Source organism: Sapajus apella, unplaced genomic scaffold (assembly GCF_009761245.1).
Source record: "Sapajus apella isolate SASKATOON/1434 unplaced genomic scaffold, GSC_monkey_1.0 scaffold113, whole genome shotgun sequence".
Classification (NCBI taxonomy): Eukaryota; Metazoa; Chordata; class Mammalia; order Primates; family Cebidae; genus Sapajus; species Sapajus apella.
Genome location: NW_022437053.1, coordinates 1,570,404 through 1,590,771, shown reverse-complemented (window position 1 = coordinate 1,590,771; position 20,368 = coordinate 1,570,404). Strand labels below are relative to the sequence as shown.

Here is a 20,368-nt window from a genome sequence, read left to right as displayed (position 1 = left end):
ACCTTTAACTCTCAGGATCTGTATCCTGCTCCTCCTGGTTGGCGTTCTTCCCAAAGGACTAGAGTAGGTTCAAGAAGTGTTACTGAAAGGGAAATATCTGTTTATGTGATAATATACTTATTTTTTCATTGAGAATAATTTCCTGTCTTACTCTTTTTTGAATATGCTTTATTTTTAGTGCAGTTTTAGGTTCACAGCAAAACTGAGAGGAAGGTGTAAAGAGTTCCCATTCACCCCCAACCCCACACATCTACAGACCCCTCCCTTGTCTCAGCCTTCCCCACCAGAGTGGTCCAGTTGTTATAGTGGATGAACCTACATTGGGACATCACTATCTCCCAGAGTCCATGGTTTACATCTGGGTTCACTCTTGCTGTTGTATGCTCCATGGGTTTAGACTAATGTATAATGACATGTGTCTACCATTATGGTGTCATACAGAGTAGTTTCACTGCCCTAAAATCCTCTGTGCTCCACCTGTTCATCCTTTCCGTCTTCTAGCCCCTGGTAACCACTGATCTTTTTCCTGTCCCTGTGGTTTTGCCCTTTCCAGCATGTCAGTCATACAGTATGCAGCCTTTGCAGATTGGCTTCTTCCACTTAGTAATATGCTCTTAACTTTTCTCCATGGCCTTATAGCCCATTTCTTTTAAGCGCCAAATAATATTATATTGTCTGTATATACTACACTTTACGTATCCATTCGCCTGCTGAAGGACATCTTGGTTGCTTTTGAGTTTTGGTAATTATGAATAAAGCTGCTATAAACATCTGTGTGTTGTTTTGTTTTATTTTGTTTTTGAGACGGAGTCTTGCTCTGTCACCAGGCTGGAGTGCAGTGGCGCAATCTCAGCTCACTGCAGCCTCTGCCTCCTGGGTTCAAGCGATTCTTCCGCCTCAGCCTCCCGAGTAGCTGGGACCATAGGCATGTGCCACCATGCCTGGCTAATTTTTTTGTATTTTTGGTAGAGATGGGGTTTCACCATGTTGGCCAGGATGGTTTCGATCTCTTGACCTTGTGATCCACCTCGGCCTCCCAAAGTGCTGGGATTACAGTTGTGGGCCACCACACCCGGCCAACATTTGTGTTCTTATCTTACCCTTTTAGAATGCAAAAGCAGAAAACACCTCCAATTCCTGAATGTGTAAAATGCTGTAGGGATGTCAAAAGAGATCTCCGTTTAGAGAAGGAGAAAATGTACATGATTCACCAGCATTTGACTGAAATGTCAAATAGTAGTTATAACAAAACAGACCATGCCACAAATGCATCATCCCAGGAGTCTGGTGCTGCACATCCCCTGAGACCCAAGAGATGATTTTGTCTATTAGGGAGAAGAGAGGACTTTGGATTAAGTCCTAAGGATATTTTGTGACTTTGAGTTAAGTCCTAAGGATATTTTGTACCTATCTTTCATATTTTTTCCTTTGACACTTCAGCAACTTGACCAAGGTGCTACTAAACTCTTCTCCAGGGAGAAAGCATGCTGTACTTGAGCTTAAACTAGCAATGGTCCTTCATCCCTCCATCACATCCATCACTGACCTCCTGTAGACCCTGTGGGGCTCACAATGTACTGGCGATGGGCTCAGTGCTCTGGGGGATGAGAGCAATCCTGCGACCACCCCATGTTGGAGATGAGAACAAGATGTTGTAGAAAGTCTGGGTATTTTGCCCAAGGTCACACAGTTGAGAAATAGTAGCATTGAGATTTAACCTGGGTCATCTCCACCCAATTCCGTTCTTATTACCCCTTGGCAGCAGCTGAATCTGACCTTGTATCATCTGGTGTTGTCACTTCAGTGTATTCTCCAGGAAATAAAATTCTGCAGCAGACAACTGGAGAATGAACTCAGTGTGAATTGAGAGGCTGGCCGAAGGGTTGACATTTCAGAGCCAAACACATAGGAGGAATTTGATGCCTTTGACAGGGATGGATGAACTCTCTCAAGCAAGGCATGTCAGAGATCCAGAACAAGGCTGTTAGAAAAGGGAGAGACCCAGCATTAAAGGTGGTTATGGAAAAGGGGGAAGAAGTAAAATAACATAAGGGAAGGTAAGAACTTTAAGTGCAGGGGATTGTCTCTCAGGCATCGTGGGCTGCTGTCACAGAATACTGTAGCCTGGGTAGCTTAAACAACAGACATTTATTTCTCACAGTTCTGGAGGCTGGGAAGTACAGGAAGAGAGTGTCAGCGTGGTTGGTTCCGGTGAGGGCTCTCTTCCTGGTTTGCTGACAACCATCTTCTTGCTGTGTCCTCACATGGCAGAGAGAGAGGAAGCAAGACCCCTTCTTAGAAGGACACTAATCTCATTCATGAGGCTGTACCCTCATAACCTAATCACCTGCAAAGGCCCCACCTCCTAATACCATTACCCTGGGGTCCTAGGGTTTCAACATCCGAATTTGCTGGGAACACTGACATTCAGTTAGTAGCAGGAATCCGTAGTATCATAGGAGAGAAAAGGAAAAATAGAGCACACATGAGACCCACTGAGAGGAATAAGCGTGGAGGACAAATGGCAGAGGGCTGGGGAGCATGTCGAGAGAAGGAACTGATAGAACAGAAATGGGAAGGTTGAGAAGATTGAGAAATCTGACAATGAGCAGGAGGCTACAACTGCATGCATGGTTTGGAGGAGCCTTGCCCTCCGGAGAGAGTGTGAGGTATGCTTATGAAAAGGTGCATTGACCTCAGGGAGTGCATGTGGGTGAGATGAGATTAAGGATGCAGAAAGCAGAGGGTTAAAACTAAAAGTGAAAAATGAAAATAATCCCCAATTTTGGCTACATTATTTCCCAGGTACCACATAGAGTGCCCTTGAAAGTAAACTAGATATCAGATCTAAGTACCAGTTTTAACTTTAAAAGGAAAACCAAAGAAGGGCCACACTCGGTACTGTGTTCTTTCCTACTGTAAATGCAAGCTTCTACATGAATGTGACTGTTTGTGTCCATAACCCATTGCCTGCCATATGCTAGGCATCGAAATCACCATGTTGTTACTTCTTCTTTTTCACGACAGCCAGTGCCAGAGTTATGATACAAACCAGGACTGACAGCCCATGCGTGTTTTATTCATCTATGGGGTACCATGGCTATGATGTTTAGTTATTTGTTTCTTCATTAAACAGACACAGTAACCCCTTAACCCCCAAAATATGGAGAATACATTCCAGAACTCCAGTGGATACCTGAAACTGTGGATAGCACCAAATCTTATATATACTAACATTTTTTCCAACATACCTACGTATGATAAAGTTTAATTTATCAGTTAGGCACAGGAAGATATTAACAACAATAATTTAAAATAATTTTTACAACATACTATAATAAAAGTTATGTGAATATGATTTCTATCGCCCTCTCAAAATATTTTATTGTACTCACCTATTTTTGGACCATGGTTGACCATGGTTAAACAAAAACACAGATAAGACAGGACTGCTGTACATACATCTGTTTTTAGCTGGTGCTCTTGAGGTATCTCTGCACTGGGCATCAGGCCAGCTGCTGGATATGCAGGGGAGAATGGCAGACGTAGCCCATCCCTACCTGGACCTCACAGTATGATCAAAGATAAGCTAGTAACACACACATGCACGTAATTGCAATGAATGTGAGTCACAGTAAAGGAAAAAAGTGAGTTCATGAGAAAATAAAGGTGGGATTGAGATAATTTTACCAAGGAAAGCCTTTGAGCAGGTACCATAGCACCTGAGATCTGAAAGATATGTGCGAGTCCTTACAGGAAAGATTCTGGGCGAAGGAGGAGGATCCTGAGAGTGCTGAGGGAAGAAAGAGCACGCAGCTAGAGAGTGACGAATAAAGGGAGGTAGTGCGTAGAGAGGTGAAGAGTTAGGCAGGGACTGCCCAGGTCACAAAAAGGGGCTTCTGTTTCATTCCCTCTGTCATGGGAGTCCACTGTAGAATTAAGGTGAAGGAAAAGTATGAACCCATTGAAAAGGTCACTCAGATTGCTAAACAGAAAATGGTTAGGGGTGGAGACAGAGAGCAGGAATGAGGGGCCGTCTCAGCTGCTCTATGCTGGGCACTTGGGGCAGATGGTAGAAGTGAAGATGGGGAGAATCCAGTAGCCTCAATGCTATCTTGAATGCAGAAATCCCGCCATGAAATTACTGATGCTCCGTGAAATTAGTGATGCTTCATGAAGGGAGAAGGCAGATTATGAATGGCTCCCAGGATACTGGTGTGATCAACTGAGTAGATGGAAGAACACTTTACTAAACGCAGGAAAATTGGAGGAGAGGCCAATTCAAAAAGAACAGCCAGATGTGCTTTTTGCCTCATTATGTTTGCAATAACTGTGAGGTATCCAAGTGAAGTCTGGGTAGTCAGTTGTGTAAGACCAAGGTAAAGATGAGAAGAGCATTTGGGGCTTGAAATATAATCCTGGAAACTGTTGGCATTTGGGTGATATTTGAAGGCATGGCTACTGACAGCTTCATCTATGGAGAAAGCATAAGTCAGCATAAAGGAGCTCAGAGGGGAGCCCTGGGGAGTCATTTGCATGTCAGATAGCCACAGAAGGGCCAGCCAAGAAGAGTCAGAAGGGGCGGCTGAGAAGTAGTTGGATGAAACAGGAGAGCCAGGTGTTACGGCAGCAACAGAGGAGAATGTTAAAGGAAGAAGTCATCAAAGGCAACAAACCCTGAACATAGATCTAATAAAACAGGGAATGAAACACCCACAGGATTGGAAACAGGGCCATCCTGTGGCTTTTAGCAAGAAAAGTCTTGGAGGAAAGGCCAAAGCTAAGGCCGGATGGCACCAGGTTGAAGAATGATGAGAGATACTCATTGGAATCTCATTCTAGATCAAAAGACTCCGTGTGTTGAGATCACTGTTCCTTATGATTCAGTCTCTAAATATAGTCCAAATCCTCAATATTTCAACATGGATTTTTGTCAAATTTAACAAATTAATTCTAAAATCCTCATTGAATAGTAAAGGTCTAAGTAGTTGAGACAACAGTAGGGGAAAAAAAATAGGAGGACAGATGGAGAGGTCAATATTTTAAATGAACAGTAACTAAAATATGTGGTATTCCTGCATGGGCTGGTACTGTGGAAAAAACTGGGAAGCCTAGAACAGGCCTTGGACTATGTAAGATCTTGTACAAAATAGAGGCAGCCTTACAAATCAGCGCAAGTTCTGCTGTGGGAAGGTTGGTAAAGGTGGGGATGTGAGGTGAGGTTGAGAGATGAACCACCCAGAGTATGGGATGCCAGGCTGAGAAGGGATGCATGGCCAGGCTCTTGTGCTGGACATTATGGGGTGATGGATTTGAGACCAGGTAGGAGAGAGAGTCTCTTAGGGGCGAGTGAGTACTTGCACCTAGCACCTGCTCCTGCATGGCCCATGGCCCATGGCCTTGGCCCACAACCTCCTGTCTCCCTCACACTCAGCCTCACCTCCCTGATGAGGAGTCAAAATAGGGAAATGTAAATGAAGATTTCAGACTTTTCCATGTATCGTAACATGACATAGTGAGGCAGGCCACGTGTGTTTTTCTGTTACTGTTTTTGCTGTTTTCCATCTCTAATTCAGGTAGCTTTTCCTAGAAATTGACCCATGGAGGAGCAATCTTCCCATTGAACACTGTTGATGAAAAGAATCGTGGCAATGCCATCGTCACTTCTAACATTTAGAACTCCTCTAGAATGTACTCTTGGCTGGTGGGTGCAATGAATCATTGCAGCTATTGGAGCTCATGTGAAGTTACTGATGACTTAAGTGTCCTATGAGAGCAGTGTTCTCAAGGGCATATTTCTTAAAGAATACATGTCTCAGGAAAGGGGCTAGTTTAGGTTCTGAGTCTTGCTTTGCAAAATGATTTATTGAAGACAGGTTGCTGATGGGATACAATAATGTTCTGTCCGTAGTATTTACATTTTCTGTTTGATGTAATCAAGCTTACATCACCCTTTCCTTTTTTCCTTCCTTCCTTTATTAGCTACACTGTTCAAGGGATTTTTTTTTTTTTTTTTGAGATGGAGTTTCACTCTTGTTGCCCAGGCTGGAGTTCAATGGCGTGATCTCAGCTCACCGCAACCTCCGCCTCCTGGGTTCAAGCAATTCTCCTGCCTCAGCCTCCTGAGCTGGGATTAACAGGCATGTACCACCATGCCCAGCTAATTTTTTGTATTTTTAGTAGAGACAGGTTTCACCATATTGACCAGGATGGTCTCGATCTCTTGACTTCGTGATCCGCCCGCTTCAGCCTCCCAAAGTGTTGGAATTACAGGCATGAGCCACCGCGCCTGGCTCAAGGGATTTTTTTAAATTACGAAATTTGTTCCATTCCTACTACTTAAGTGGGAAAAATGTAAACACTTCTTCACAAAGTGTGTGTGTGTATGTGTGTATGTATGTGTGTTGATGTTTTCAAGTAGTTTTTTTATATTAGGTAATAATGATTGGTTCAATAGTGAAATTCAGGAGACAGAGACAATGCTCAAATTGAGTTTCAAGAGTCCAAAGTCATAAAGGAACTATCCAGGAATTAAGTAATGTGTGCTAGAGAGCTATTAGTTGGGGCTAGAGATTTACATTTGGAAGACACTGGTGCTTAAATATTTAAAGCCTGATATGGAATAAGATTGCAGAGGAGGAAAGTGTAGATTGAGAAGAAAAAGAAGCTCAAGATGGAGTCTTGGGCACTTGAATATTCATAGGTTAAGAAAAGCAGCACCAAAAAACAAGTGTCTGGCTCAGGGTTGAGGACTGCATTAGAATTATAAATCTGAGAATCATCAATATAGAGATAGTTGAGTCCATGGGAATGAATGAAGATATTTCAATTAGTTTAAGTTAGATACAGTAGCAGACAGCCCCCATATCTTGGCAGCTCAAACCACAAAGGTTTATTTCCTGCTCCTGATACATGGGCAGTCAGGGCTTGCTCCATGCCATTCTCCTCCAGGCTAATGAAGCAGCTGCCATCGGGAGGTCACCAGGCTTAGGGGCAAGAGGAAGAGAAGGACTGGAGAGATGAGCACTGTCAATTAAATACATTCAGTTAAAATGGCATCTGCCATTTATCATAGTTCATTGGTCAAAGCAAGTTACATATCCACGTGTAGCTTCAGTGAGGCCAGGAGGTGCAATTCTCCAGAGTGCCCAGAAGCACAAGAAAAGTGGATATTAGTAAATGGTTTTAATGCTCACCACAGTCTACCCTTCTGGTCACCAAATATTTGAATCAGTCTTTTTCCTACACAAATATCAAAGGTAATTGCTTCCTGTGAGAGACATCGTAAAGTCTCATCAGCCTCTCAAAGTCATGGGCTTCTCTGTGTTACCCAGTGGTCTCTTTGTAAGATGCAGATACAGCTTCTTTGAGTCTGGAGACCCATGGATGAAACAAAATAAAAGGTTAACTGATACCACACAACCATACAGTCACACCCACACAACAACATGTACTAGTAGAACAGGAATGGAATAACTGGGAGACAGGTGGCCGTCAGCAGCCATAGAAACCCTGAAATTTCACTGGGCAGAGACTGTGAAGTCCCATCACCCTTGGTCGTTCAGTTTCCCAGCAGGGCAGGGGTTCATCATCTCCTACTCTCCTGGCCTTGGCTCTTCTTTGGAGAATAGGGTACTAAAGAGACCGTGGCATTCTTGTGAGCTGGCAGCTTTCTCAGCCTGCTTCCTACCTGTAGTCATGTGGGGGGCTCTGGGCTCATTTTGTGTCTGAAGCAGTCCCAGGTCTCTGCTACTGGAGGCTCCCAATCCCTCTGCCCTGCAATCACTCACAGTCCAGAGGCTTGGAATCGGGTGGGTCCCTATCAGCTACAGGTGCCAGTTGCCACACCCACATTCCTCTTGGAGATTTCAGATAAGTGGCATTTCTTTGCTTTTGTGCCCCTCCCCCTGCCCCTCTCTTGACTTAATTGTAGCTGGCTTCAACAGGAGGACCTACCCATAAGCTCTTTTCCCTGAAACATGGTGTCTAGTTTTTCCACTCTGTGTGGGTCAGCCTTGGAACAACCATAATCCAGGGAACATTCCATTAGAGAAAGGCCGGGTGGTCCTTTCACTTTGGCTTTAGGATCCCAGCACCCCTGCCCTTGTATTCTGCCTGTGGAAGGTGTGATCTCAGGTATGCGAGAGCAACTGCATGGCTCAGCTTCTATGTATGCTCCCATTCTGAGTAGCAGAAACAATCCCAGTTCCTGGAAGCCCCACTCCAGCGTCTAACTACCCATTCCTTATCTCTGTAGGATTGCATCAGAGGCATATTGTGTCTGATAAATGTGGTATTTTAAATCAGTGGTGAAGGACAGACATCTAACTGTGTGGTAACACTTGGTCATCCACGTAAAAGCAATTCACTAGCAAAATCTTTTACCATTTACAAATGTTACTTGCGAATGTATTAAAGTGTGAACATTTAGGAGAAAAATAACCCCAAGAACTATTGCAAGGAAATAACAGGGAATAGTATTTATTTTGGGAGAATAATTTTCTAAGCAAACCCAAAACCCCACAAGCCATAGAAGAGAAACAGCACAGATTTTATTTCATTAAAATTTCAACTTATGTAGGGGAAAATCATTTTTTTAAATGAAAAGACAAACCACCAATGATAATGTGATACCTATAATACACAGAGTGTTTCAAATCAAAAGAAAAATGAGCAAGTAAAATTAATCAGGAAATATACATAGGCAGTTCACCAAAGAAGAAGTGTCAATAGCCCATAAATATGTGAAAAGTCAACCAGCTCCATGAGTAATCAGGGGAGAGCAACTTAACAACAATAACAACAGCAAAACTCGGAGGTACCACATTTTGCTTACTATGCTGGCAAACAAAAGAATAAAAATGTCCAGTCTGGGCAAAGGCGTGGGAGACGGCGCTGGCATGGCTAGCGACTAGTGATGCGTTACTTGGCCTGTGGTCCTTGAAGGATAATATGGCAGTGCTTATCTGCATTTAACATCCAATTCCATTTTGACCCAGCAACTCCACTTGCAGGATTTTTTCTATAGCAACTTCTGGCTCTTCAGGCTAAGAGAGCCAGACAAGTGTCCCAGTTTTACTTTTATTTTGCAATGGGGAGACAAAGCCCATGAAACAGAAGTGGTTAAAGGAATTGCAGTACATCTATACAAGGGAATGAATTAGCTCTCTCTGCTGACACAGAGAAATATCTATGGCATATGGAAAACAAATCGCCCAAGAACATATCACATGATCTGAATCATATCGTTGAAAAACTTGAGGGCCTGAGTGTAAAGGGAAAGTCCCGAAGGATGTATGACTTGCGTTTCTTTCTCTCAGCAAGGCTGGCCTCTTAGCTGAAGTGGTCAATTTCATGGGCAGAGCAGGCACAATGGGGTGGGGAGTGGGGCATATACTGGCGGCAGGGCAGTTGTGTCCATGTAGCACCAGCATCACCAGCAAGGGCAAATTGTGTGGTGAGGTGGGGCAACACCTCCAGAGCTGAGCCATCAGCAGAGGAATTGGCTGGTAGGCCTCTGGATCTCCTCCAACAGCTTCAATCCCTTGCCACATGGCCCTCCTGAGTTCTCAGGCTCTGTGGGGGTTCCCCTCCTCTCTGGCTGGGCTCCAGGTCCTTGTCTCCTTCACTCTATCTTCCACTCTCCTGACTTCTGCCCCATGGTCCTCAGGGTGGGATCACTGTCCTAGCTAGTAGGAAGGACTGCTGGTCATCTTTCCAGTAACACTGAGGCACTCCTTGGGGCTTCAGCCAGCAGCATCTCCCCTGCTCTCTTCTCATCCACTCTGCTGTCAGGGGGGTAAGGGGATTAGGGTCACAGCTGCCCAGACAGTCAGACAGGCCAGGGACTCAGAACTTTCCTTTTTGACAGCCAGTTGGAAGTCCCATGGCCTCTGTGAGTATCGCTGTCTCTGGGATGTAATCTTACATTATCTAGGCCTCTGTTTTGCTGACTGTAAGACCACAAAGTGGACGAGGACCACTCTGTGCTGGGGGCCTTTTAACCCACACATCCTGCAGCACAGCCTGGCTCTTCAGTAGTTCATCCTGGGCCCTGGATGGTGGCAGCTCTGCTGGCTCTGGTCACTCCCTGGGCTGCAGTAATCCTGCCTCCATCCCATCCATCTTCAAACCAGCATCCCCAGGCCTCTTTCTGTGATGGATCTCATCTCCCTAATAGGGCCACTGCTCCATGCAAACTGTCACTCCATGCCACGTGGCTGTGCATTGAAGCTGGCAGTGCATTCGGGAATGTGTTTGCAAACCTGCAATTTCCAGCCAGCGTGAGCACCCACGTCTGTTCTGTGAGAAGCTACCCATCTTCTGAGAGATCCATGAATACCTATTAAGAAGCCTTGTGTAATAGCCATAGAATATATACTTGTGTGGACCCAGAGAGCCTGGTTTTCTTTAGATGGGAGCTGTGACAGCCTTGGAAACTTCAAGGCCATCGCTACGTGGCTGAGGTGAGGAGGGACTGACTGTGCCCACACCAATCAGAGCTCACCCCACACCCTCTCTCAGTCCCTGCCAGGAATTCCCTTGACCTCAGAGGGATCAGGGGGCCCTTCACTCCCTATGGAGTGTCCGGCTCAGTACCCAGAACCTGCAAGGGCTAATGAGGCTGTGCTGCAGGTCTGGCCACTGTGCTTTCATGGCACATTCCTGGCAGATCCTCCCCTAGTCTACAAATCACACAAGCAGACCCTGCCTCTTCTCCCTCAGTTATCCATTCACTGAGGTAGCCAGTCAGCAGAATTTTATCGAGCACCTACTTTGATCCAGATGCTGTACTGGGCGTGGGGAATTCAATGAAAAAGACACAGTCCCGGGCCCAGGACCGAGGTCCAATGCGGAGGCTGCTGCAGCGTGTTTGCCTTCAGTCCCATCACACAGCCAGGAAAGCATTCCTGGGCTTCTCTATGGGATACACTCTCATGGTTTTTCAATGGTCTTTATTCATTTAGGTAAAATTTTAGTTTTATAGGCAGAAAAAGGAAACTTAACTATTGATCATATTGATTTAGAAATCGTTACATTATTTTCTATTAGACAAAGTTATTAGTGTCTTTCACAAATGATGGAGGAGGAAATGAGTGATAGGACTTTGGTTTTTTGTTTTTGTTTTTTTAACTTGATTTTCAACTCATTCTTTAAAAATGCTCTAAAAGGCTAACTGTGGCTGAAGACAGCTGTAAGGGAGGAGAGCACACAGCCTGCATTGACAAAGGAAAGGCGGCATCTGTCAGGTGGAAATTAATCACCTAAGCCACCTTCTTTGACTGCACAGGAGACAGGTGGTGGCCCAAAGGCTCCGTGTGTTTACAGGGTGGACATTTGAAGCAGCATCACCGTTGCCTTCACAGAAACCTCTTGTTACTGTTCTTATGCCTTCTCCCCAATTGTAAACCATCTGCTGCCTTGTACTGTAATATTGCGCCTTGATGACCTCAAAAGCAGTAAGCATGCATGTAATGCATGCATACACACACTGCACATACAGACATATAGATATACACATACATGTGTGCATGCAACATACACACTGATTACATAGAGGTACAGTCATGTGTTCTTTAACCATAGGGATACATTCTGAGAAATATGTTTAGGTTATTTTGTCATTGTGTGAACATCACAGAGCGTGCTTATACAAACCTTGATGGCATAGCCTTCTACATGCCTGGGCGATATGGTATATAGCCTGTTGCTCCTAAGCTACAAACCTGTACAGAATGTTGCTGTCTGAATACTACAGGCAACTGTAACACAATGGTGAGTATGTGTATATCTAAACATAGAAAAAGTATAATGAAAATACCGCATAAAAGACAAAAATGGTACACCTGTCTTTTATGGGAGTTGGGAGTTGGTCTGGGTGAGTCAGTGAGTGAGTGGTAATTGGCGGAAGAGGGTAGGACATTACACTGCCATAGACTTTATAAACACTATGCACTTCGGCTACACTAAATTTATTTTAAAAATAAGTTACTGTGGCATAATGTTATCAACAGCTATGCTGTCACTAGGTGATGAGAATTTTCCATTATAATCTGGTAGGAACACTATTGCATATGCAGACCATTGACTGAAAGAAACGTCATTATATATCTGCACATGACTCTAAATGACAATTTTATTGGATGCAGCACAGATGGAAGCTACATGAACAGTCTATACAATATGGTCGAGTCACTGGGCTCCCTGTTAGTCTTGTGAGCAATTTTAAACTCTTCCACAATTCTTTCTCTGTTTTGGAGTGTTTCAATTAATTCGCCATTATATTGCAGTTTACATTTTTATTAAGCCTTTACAGAGAGCAGCTGAATTTCCTCATTAATCTCTCAATACAAAATGTATTAGTGTTTAAGCTTAGAGGGGAAAAAAAAAACAATGAAGTGTCTTGATTGTCTATAACATGATGCTATTGGATTTTCTTTGATTAGAGATGAGCAATATGTTCACAGTTTTTTGAACTGATTTAAGGATAGAGAGCCTAAGTCTATCTGTTTTTCCTTTCCTATGGAAAACACACTATAGGTTTCTGACATTATAGTACACTAGGCATCCTGAGAACCTCTTCTGTAACTAGAAAATCTAGATAAGACAGTAGAAACACCCTTTAAGATGTACAACTCCTTGCATTTCTATTTAAATTTACTTTTTAAACTATGTATTATGTACCTATTTTGTGCTAGGCACTGTACTTTAATGAACAAACAAAAATCCCCAACATCACGAAAATTACATTTTAATGGGGAAAACGGACAACAAATATAATATATATGTGTCATATATACTGAAGCACCAGGAAGCTTGAGGAAGGGGACATGAGCCATCTTTGGCGGGGGATGGATAAGGCCTGAGGCTGGTGTGTGTATGGTCAGTGGGGTGAGTGGACACTTTCAGGGAACAGCCAGAGGAGGTGTGGCTGGTGTGGGGGGAGGGGAGGAAGTAGATGGGAACAGGGTGCCATATCATGCAGAGCATTGTAAAATGTGGTAGGACTTGGCTTTTCTTCTGAGTAAGATGTGACATCATTGGAGAGGCCTGGGCAGAGGGACTTGATCCAGTTCCGGTTTAACAAGGTCGCCATGGCTGGTGTTTGAAAACCAGAAGTCAGCCTAGCAGGGTGGGGACACTGGTGAGGAAGGAGCTACAGTACCTCGAGGGAGGAATGACGGTGCTTGGGCAAGGAGGGTGGCAGGGGAACAGTGACAAGAGGAGGGCTCTCTCTTCAAATTATGTTTAGAACCCAACAGGACTTGCTGATTGGCCAGATGCAAGTGTCAAAAATGTTAAAGTTGACTCCTGTGTCTTTGGTCTGAACAAATGGAAGCTTGAGTTTGCCCTGATCAGAGATGTAGACGATCACAGGAAAGTTTGATTTGCAAGGAGATATCAGCTTCTCTGCAGCAGAGTTTTGGCATGTTTACTTTCAGATGTGCATTACATGTCCAGGTTCTTGGGAAAGTAAGGGATTATGTTGGAGCCAACAATGAAGGAGGGATTTCAAACATAATGCCGTGGGTGAGCAATGGTGGTGCATGCCTGTGATCTCAGCACTTTGGGGACAGAGGCAGGAGGATCGCTTGAGCGCAGGAGTTCTAGGCTGTAGGGAATTACGTTTGCACCACCCCACTCCAGCCTGGGCAACAGATAAGACTCTGTCTCTTAAATAAAAGTAAAACATAATGCCACAACTTTCAGGAATGTGAATTAATAATGCATTTCTCAATAATATAAAATAATGGGGAAAAATTAGCAAAGATATAGATCCCAACAACCAAGTGATGAGACTCTATCTAATAGAACCCTGTGGAACAGTAGGTTATATACAGTCAGAGGTAGCTGACTTTATATAATATCTACCTCTGACTTTATATCATAGCTCTCTGCTGCCCAGTTGCTCTCTGTGGAGGCTGTGCCCACTCACATGTCATTTGCTCCTCCATCTTTAAATGCTAATGCATCTCAACAAGATGATCTCCTTTTAGAAGGTGGGCAGATCACGAGGTCAGGAGATCGAGACCATCCTGGCTAACATGGTGAAACCCCACCTCTACTAAAAATACAAAAAATTAGCTGGGCATGGTGGCACACGCCTGTAGTCCCAGCTACTTGGGAGGCTGAGGCAAGAGAATCACTTGAACCCAGGAGGTGGAGGTTGCAGTGAGCTGAGATCATGCCACTGCACTCCAACCTGATATCATAGGGAGACTTTCTCAAAAAAAAAACACAGAATAGAGGTGTTAATACAAATTCCATTATTGAAATAATTTATTTATAATACTATATAATTAATCAATATGTTAATATATTAATCAGTATTACATATAATGCATATGTATTATATTGTATATAAATACATAAAAATATATTTACACAATTTTTTTTCCTATTTACTTATTCAATATACATGTATTGAGTTCCTCATGTGGACCAGGGAGGTGCCTTACAGGGATAGTAAAGAAATGTAAGTCACAGACCAACTGCTTATAAGCCTAAACAAACAAGCACAGTGCACAGTCCATGATAACAGTGGAGTCCTGTGGTAGCAGCAAGATTTGGGATGGGAACATGAGAAGTTGGGGAAACTTTCTAAGTGGGCTGTTTAACAAGTGCTAGGAATTATCCAGCCAATACATGGGCAGTGCCATAAGAAGAGCTGCAGAGAAGCATGGTGTGTTTGCAGAACTAGAACCTCAGGAAAAAACAAGTGGCCAAAGAGTGATGAGGATTGTTTGATGAGCAGGGGAACAATTTGAGCCTCACACTACTAATTACAGTAAGAGGTAATTATTAAATAGATGATGATTCTTAATAAAGAAAAATGCATATGTTTGTGTTTTAAAAAGAAATGGATGAATAGCTGGGACTACAAGTGCACACCACCACACGCAGCTTATTTTGTATTTTTAGTAGAGATGGAGTTTCACCAAGTTGGCCAGGTTGGTCTGAAACTCCTGACCTCAGGTGATCCACCTACCTCGGCCTCCCAAAGTGCTGGAATTGCAGATGTGAGCCACCACGCCAGGCCAATTTACATCTTTTGAAGATCCTTGTGGCTGTGTTGAGAAGGAACTGGAGAAAGGGGCAGACTGGTTTGCTGATGTGAGCAAAAATACTTAAACTAAAGGAACTGATCAATAACACACCAGCAAATGTCCAGCTGAATGCCAGTAACGCTGTTTTTCAAAAATGTGTGCTGAAAGAAGTTTGAGAAGTTCTTCACAGCTTATTTATTAGCTTTGCATAAGGGCTGTTTCATGGCCCATAGATTTTTGCTGCTCATTGTTTCTATTGAAGAATAATGTACATACAGAAAAATGCATATCAAATGTACAACTTCATGAATTATAAAAAGTTTAAATATGCCTTTGTATTAAATAGTCACTGCTCAGCTCAAAACCTAGAACATTAGGTGCAGGCATCTGCCCCCTTGATCTTTCTCCCTATTCTTTTTCTTCTATTCAGTCTTTCCCTTCTCCTGACCTCTCACCTGCAGTTTTGCTTACTTTTAAACTCAGTGTGATGAATGGAATGAAATAATATGTTTGCTGTGTGTACCACCAGTTCATTAGTTCATTCTATGCTATTTGTGTACTATTTGTCTGCATATGGGTATACTCTAGTTTCTCTATATATTCCAGTTGTGCAGTTGACCCACTGGTTTATCATTTGGGCTGCTTCTAGTTCTTAGCTATAAGTGCAATGCTGCTATGGTTGTACTTCCCATATCTTTTGGTGCACAGGTGTACACATTTTGGTTGTGTAGGTACTGAGTGCTGAAAGTACTGGCCTACAGGGTATGTGTAGGATGAGCTTTGGTAGATTCTGCCAAGCAGTTTTTAAAAGTTGCCTTACCAATTACACTCGCACCAGCTCCGTGGGAGGGCTCTGGTTGCTTCACATCTTTGCCAGCACTCGGTATTTTCAGTTTTTGTAATTTTAGACATTCTGGTGGGTATCTAATTTTAATTTTAATTTAATTTCACTGATGACTAATAAGATTGAGCAACTTTTCATTGATTCTTGGCCATTCAGATGTCATCTTGTGCATGTACAAATATATTTCCATTTTTCTATTGGATTGACTCTTATTTCTTATTAACTTCTTCTGTGTATGTTCAGGGTACCAGTCCTTTACTGAGTCTGTGGATTGCAATGATATTTTTTCTCTGTGTTGCTTGCTTTTCACCTTCTCTCGGGTGTATTCTAGTGCAGAGAAGTTCTTAATGTATCCACTTTATCTGTTTGGGTTTTTTTGTTTGCTTGTTGTTTTTGAGAAATAGTCTCTCTCTGTCACCCTGGCTAGAGTGTAGTGGTGCTATCTTGGCTCATTGCAACCTCTGCCTCCTGGGTTTTAGTGATTCTCCTTCTTCAGCCACCCAAGTAGCTGGGACTACAGGCATGTGCCACCACACCACACATCTCAAATATGCATTCTGTTTATATGTTCTTTGAATCTCAGTATAAAGCATGGAATCAACTCTCTGACTTAAAAGCAGCAGAGTTTTGTCAAGTAGCGTGCTCTAAGAGATGTTAGGGAGGTGATGCCTTTGTCATTCCTGGGTTTTTATTTTTCCACTTTCCAAAACTCTGTAGGTATTGTAGATATCATTGTATAATTTAGAATGAAATCCTTCTGGAGAGTCAGGTGTCTTCAAGGTGATTTGTAGCAAGCAAAGCTTGCAGAATTATGGAGAGTGGTGATATAAAGTAAGGTAAAGCAAGAGAGAGGGAGAAAAAAAGGAAGGAAAACATGTTTTATGTGGGCTTCCAGTTATGAAAGTGTAAACTGCCTCCTGGGAGACAGAACAGAACTGGGGAAAGAATATGACAAATACAGAGTCATTGGGCACTATGAGTGTGCACTGTTTTTGTAATAGAAATAAGAAATAAAATGTTATTGGTCATAGCCTTTGAGTGATAGGATTCTACATAATTATTTTCATCTTTGTTCCTTATGTGTTTTCTGAACTTTCTCTAATAGACATCTATCATTTTTGTAACCAGAAAAGCATAGATATTAAATGAACACAAAGGCACTGAAGCCTTCAACTGTATTTGCTATTTATCACAGAAAGGGTTTTTGTTTTTTATTTTTTCTAGTCAGGCCACAATCAATTCAGCTGGATGAACATGAACCAAAATGCACACCTGCCTGTGCCCCTCAGGTAAGTGTTTTGAAAGACAGGCACCCACCATAGGGCCACCAGGACTTGAATTTCACCCAGCTTCACTGCCATGGCAGTACCTGGGAGGACAAGCCAGTAGCTGGGCAGTTAGAAAGACCCCCCCACCCCAAGTTTATGGCCTGGGGGCCTCAATGCTTAGCTATTGCAGGAGGTAAAGCTGTAGGAATTCACAGGGACTGCTTTCATGGACAGTGAAGGGAGAAACAGCAATATAATAATAGCAGATTTCAGTATTCCACTTTCGATAACAGATAGATCTTCCAGACAGAAAATCAAAAAGGAAACATGGGTGTGAACAGCAGTGCAGGCCACATGGACCTAACAGACATTCACAGATCATTCCACCTGGCAGCAGCAGAACACACATTCTTCTCTTTCTTTCTTACTACCCAGCTGTTGGCCTTGCCCTCCCAGGTCTCCCTCCAGTGCCCCCTGCCTCGAGGTCTGGCTGTCACCCTCTGCACCACCGTGTAGGGCTGGAGGCCCCTCTGGCTGTTTTGAGAACTTTTCCGGCACATATTCCCATGGCAGTGCAGGTGGGTGAAATTCATGTCCTGGTAGCCCTGTAGTGGGTGCCTGTCTCTCAGAACACTTACCTGAGGCCCATGTGCGGGTGTGCATTTCAGTTCATGCTCATTCAGCTGAATTGATTGTGGCCTCACTAGAAAGAAACCCTTTCTGTGATAAACAGCAAATGGAGTTGAAGGCTTCAGTGCCTTTGTGTTCAATTAATATGTATGTTTTTCTGACTACAAAAACGACAGATGTCTATTAGGGAAAGTTCAGAAAACACATAAGAAACAAGGATGAAAATAACAGTTATTAGAATCCTATCAGTCAAAATCTGAGACTGATAAAATTTGTATTCCTTACTTCTGTTACAAAGTCAGTGCACACTCATGGTAACCAATGACTCTGTATTTGTCGTATTCTTTCTCCAGTTCTGTTCTGTCTCCCAGGATGCAGCTTACACTTCCATAACTTTTTCTGTACTAACACAAACATGACTGTTTATAGGGTTTTGTTTTATTTGTTTTAACAAAAGGACTTAGACTATATATTCCTCTGCAACTTGTTTTCTTTAGTTAACAATAAACCGTGGAAATATTCCCAGATACACACACACACACACACACACACGCACGCGCGCACACACACACACACACACATACACACACACAAACAAGTGTGTGTGTAATATATGTGTTTGTGTGTGTGTGTATATATATATACACACACACACACACACAAACACATATATTTGCATGTATATATACACAAACATTTTTGAAGGCAGCTGCACAGTCCTCTTTCATGGGCAGCAGGCCTGCATAGAGAACCAGCATACACAGATCTGCAAAACAAATGGAGCTTTCTTTTCCTCTAACTGACTTGTCCTCCTGTGCTTTGTGTTCTGTGTGTCTCTTCCTGCCCTCAGCCTTTCCATCAGTGTCATTCATGCTCTATGGCTGTAGATCCTCTTTGGTGAATGCCCGATCCCTCAGGACCCCCTGTCTCCCCCGATGTCCTGGCCACATTGTCTGTTGCACAACTTTTAACACTCTTGCAGTTGAGGGGGCACTTTAATAAGGACACGGGAGCCACAAGTGTATCTGGGGATCTCGTTGCTGTCCCTGTGCAGGTTCCCAGGTGTCCCACCTGTGTGCAGGCTGGTGTCCAGAGAATGATGCTGGGTTTGTCCACACCTGTGGTGCCCTGCTGGTGCCTTTGTGGATGTCTGCATCTCACAGAACTCCTGCTCTTTCCTGTGAGTGCTCATGCCCCCAGGGCCCTCAGCCCTCTCTGCTTCTGAGTCTGCCAATCCTGCTTTTCCAGCTCTGAGCCTTGGGGATTCATCCTGTGGTCCTAGGCCATAGCATCTTTGCTCCAGCAGGTATAGCTGGGAGGTCTGGACTGCTCAGCCTTCTGCAGGAGTGCACTCAGCTCTTCCTGGGCACCACCTGGGAGTGACCTGCGTTCTCTCTCCCCTGTCTCCTGCAAGTCTTTTGTATTACCTCGTATGCTGTGACATTCCGCTCGGAATCTGTCTAGTCTCCTCCCACAATGCCAAAGAGGAGCAGAGTGTAATCCAGCCCTCCACTGCTGTCACTTTCTCATCTTCTCTGATATTCCTCTCTACCAGGGCCTTTGGCCCAGAAACGGCACAGGCGACGCCTCCTTCACCAACTTCCTCCCTGCCAGAATCTCTTGAAGTGGGGCTTTCCATTTCTTAGTCATCAAGTCTTGAAGTCCCCCTGTTCCTGACACATAGCAAAATTCTCTATCTGGGTCTCCCTCAAAAGGCCCTTGAAATGCTAATGGAGCTCTTAGAATTTAGAAAATTGTTTAGTTGCTTCCTCTTCCTCCAATAAACCTGGATTTCTAGAGGATATTCTTGCTAAGGTGGTTAAGAAAAGTCAGCAGTAAGGGTCAGGGTTGATCAGTGGCCTCTTTGATTCTGAATATAAATCAGACTTCAAGAGGAAGTCTGCAAAGGAAACATGACTTCAGGAAGAAAGATGTGACAGTGAAAAAGTGTGCACTCATTACAATATACTGCGGCCGTGTCCAGAGTTCTCCCACCTCTCCCCTACGGATGGTCTGACTTCTGCCATTCCAAATAATGCTGAGAGGGGAAAGCCTCTTACATATATATTTTTTCTTTATTGGAACTCTTAATATCTGTGGAATAAAATCCTAAGAGTGCGATTCAAAGGGCATGTGCAATTTAACTTTTAAAATCCACTGATTCATCTTTTTTCAATTGATGCTCTCACCACTAATGTACGAAGTGTTGTTTCCCCACGTCTTTACCACCGCCGGATGTTAGAAAGTCTTTTTAAATTTTACAGTCTCATTAGATTAAAAAACAAAAGTGTCTTGTTTCATCTCCCATTTGCTTGGCTGCTTGTGAGGGGCGGGTGGTGCGTGCTTTCACAGTCTATCAGCCGTCCCCGTGCTCCTTTTACAGGAATGGCTCCTACTCATTGTCTCCTAAAGCTGTTCTCCCTCTTAATTCTCAATTGTGCAAGCTCTTTATATGTAAGGAAGTCTAACTTTTGGACGGATGGGTTGGAAATGTCTCCCAATCTCTTTTTTACTTTGTATATGTTTTATTTTGCCATAGGAATGCATACCAAAAGCAAGAAGTATGAGAAGTATGACTT

At 43.4% G+C, this 20,368-nt stretch overlaps 1 protein-coding gene across 2 annotated transcripts in view; it reads left to right on the top strand.

The window, feature by feature from the left end:
* OTUD7A (OTU deubiquitinase 7A) overlaps positions 1-20,368 on the top strand; it is a 293,684-nt gene that overhangs the window by 123,869 nt on the left and 149,447 nt on the right. The window contains exon 1 of one of the 2 annotated variants that reach the window (XM_032259957.1): positions 14,394-14,476. The exons of the other annotated variant lie outside the window; for it this stretch is intronic. The gene's annotated coding sequence lies outside the window, so the exon portion shown is untranslated. Of the gene's footprint in view, positions 1-14,393; positions 14,477-20,368 lie in introns of those variants that run through there. 2 annotated transcript variants of the gene reach the window in all.